Source organism: Gracilinanus agilis, chromosome 1, assembly GCF_016433145.1.
Source record: "Gracilinanus agilis isolate LMUSP501 chromosome 1, AgileGrace, whole genome shotgun sequence".
Lineage (NCBI taxonomy): Eukaryota > Metazoa > Chordata > Mammalia > Didelphimorphia > Didelphidae > Gracilinanus > Gracilinanus agilis.
Window position 1 is genome coordinate 373,401,628 of NC_058130.1, and position 2,068 is coordinate 373,403,695.

Sequence of the window (2,068 nt, forward strand, 5' to 3'; positions counted from 1 at the left end):
CATCATCATCCTAGCTTGCACATGTATAACACTTTAAAGTTTGCAAAGCTCTTTACCAGTCTGATTTGACACAAAAATTTGGGGAGGTAGATCCTTTTCTTATCATCATTTACATTACACATTTGTTTCTGTCATGTCCAACTTTTCATGATCCCATGATCTCAAGATCTTTTCTTGAAAAAGATAATGAAGCTGTTTCCCATTTCCTTCTGCAGTTCATTTTATAGATGAGGAAACTGAGAGAAACAGGGTAAAGTGACTTGCCCAGGGTCACATAGCTAATAAGTGTCTGAGGCTAGATTTTAACTTAGATCCTCTAAACTCCAGAGCCAGCACTCTATTCTCTGTGCCACTTATTCACTTTACAGATGAGGAAATTGAGGCAGATATGTTAAATGACTTTCCTAGGATCATACAGCTAGTACGTGTCTAAACTTGGATTTGAACTGAAGTTTTCCTGATTCCAAGTCTATTCGTGAATTCACTGCTCCACCTAGCTTCTCCCTTTATCTTTCATAGAAGACACTGAGGCCCAGAAAGCTTAAATGATTTTGCTAAGAATAGAAAATTACTGGCAATATTTGAACCCAGATCTTCTTAGTCCACTCTACCATGCAGTATCATTGACCCCAAATAAACAGTTGCAGATCATGGACATTGAAGGTTTTGGTGGTGAGATGAATTCTGGAAATCCACAAGATGAAAAGTCCCTATTTATTACCACTGACTCTATCTCTGTTTTAGAAGTATCTGTGGTCTTTTCTATTCTGCCCATAATTGATTTGACACTGGAATTGGTAAAACCATAGAATTCTATGGAGAAAGAACATTGACTATCTCATTTCCAGTGCCAGCCACTTTCCTAGAGATGCACTCAAATTTGGGATGAGACATGGAAGATGACTATGCAGTTTTGCAGAAACCAAAATCAGGTAAACTCTAGAATATTGTCATCATGGTTGTCATTGAGATGTTTGGCCTCGTCCATCAGTAGTTGATGGAAAAAGCAGCAATATCTAGATACTTCTTAGAATCTGGAAGTAAAATCTTTTTCCTCAGTAAGTACTTATGTTGGAGATGTTTGTAGAGTCACAAGCACTGGTTAAAGAGAATGCTATTCAAGGAACTGATTCACTCTTGGATTGAATAGAACACCTTTCATTAACCAGTTCTGTGTTCTTGTATAATTATTCTTTAAACCTTTCTACTTTGCCCTGTGTTCCTTTAAGAAAACCAACTGAACTGCTAAGATAATTAGATTTAATGAATCTGCATTTGAACAATTATATTGAAGGTGCAGATTTGTAAATCTGGAAAAGTGACTGCCATTCCATTCTGGTACCATATATGTCTTGATGAAGAGATTAGCCTGGATACATTAAGTGTGACTTCACACTGGAAACAAGCTGAGGTGGTGATGGATAATCCCAACTCAGTTGAAATAGAACAAGAACTTTTACTCAGTGTCCAACAACACAAGATCAATACTAACATCACAGTGAAACTGTGAAAGGCCTGCAGTCAAGCAATCAGATTTTTGTGGTGTTATTCAGTAATGGGGTTGTGTTTCATAAAATTGAATGAGAAAAAAATCATTCAATCTAACATGTTTTTAGAAAAACACAGAAATAAAAATGTTTTATGTTTAGAAAGAAAGTAAGTTTGGGTTTTCCTATGATGTTGATGAGGTCTGATAATAGTAATTCTCCATGGATAACTGGTTACATAGGAGCATATATAAAGAACTAGAAGGACTCTAAGGGAATAACAATTATTATTAATAATGATTATGGTGATAATGATGATGACAGTATATATATATATATATATGCATGAATATATATAACAGAATAAATAATTTTGAGGGAAAGATATGATCAGAGTGAAATATATAGGAATAGATATCCATAGAATACATGAGATTTAATACTGTTACAAATCAATTCATTACTGCCCACCAAAAAATGTTGAGGTTTTAATTGAGTCCTTAGTACTTCAAAGAATGATAAAGAGCTAGGGTGAATAAATTCAATCAGGACTGGTACTCAAGAAAGCTGAAAAATTACCA

At 34.8% G+C, this 2,068-nt stretch overlaps 1 pseudogene; it reads left to right on the top strand.

Moving 5' to 3' along the window:
- Positions 1 to 650: 650 nt before the first annotated feature.
- LOC123251923 lies at positions 651 to 1,510 on the top strand (annotated as a pseudogene).
- Positions 1,511 to 2,068: the final 558 nt, after the last annotated feature.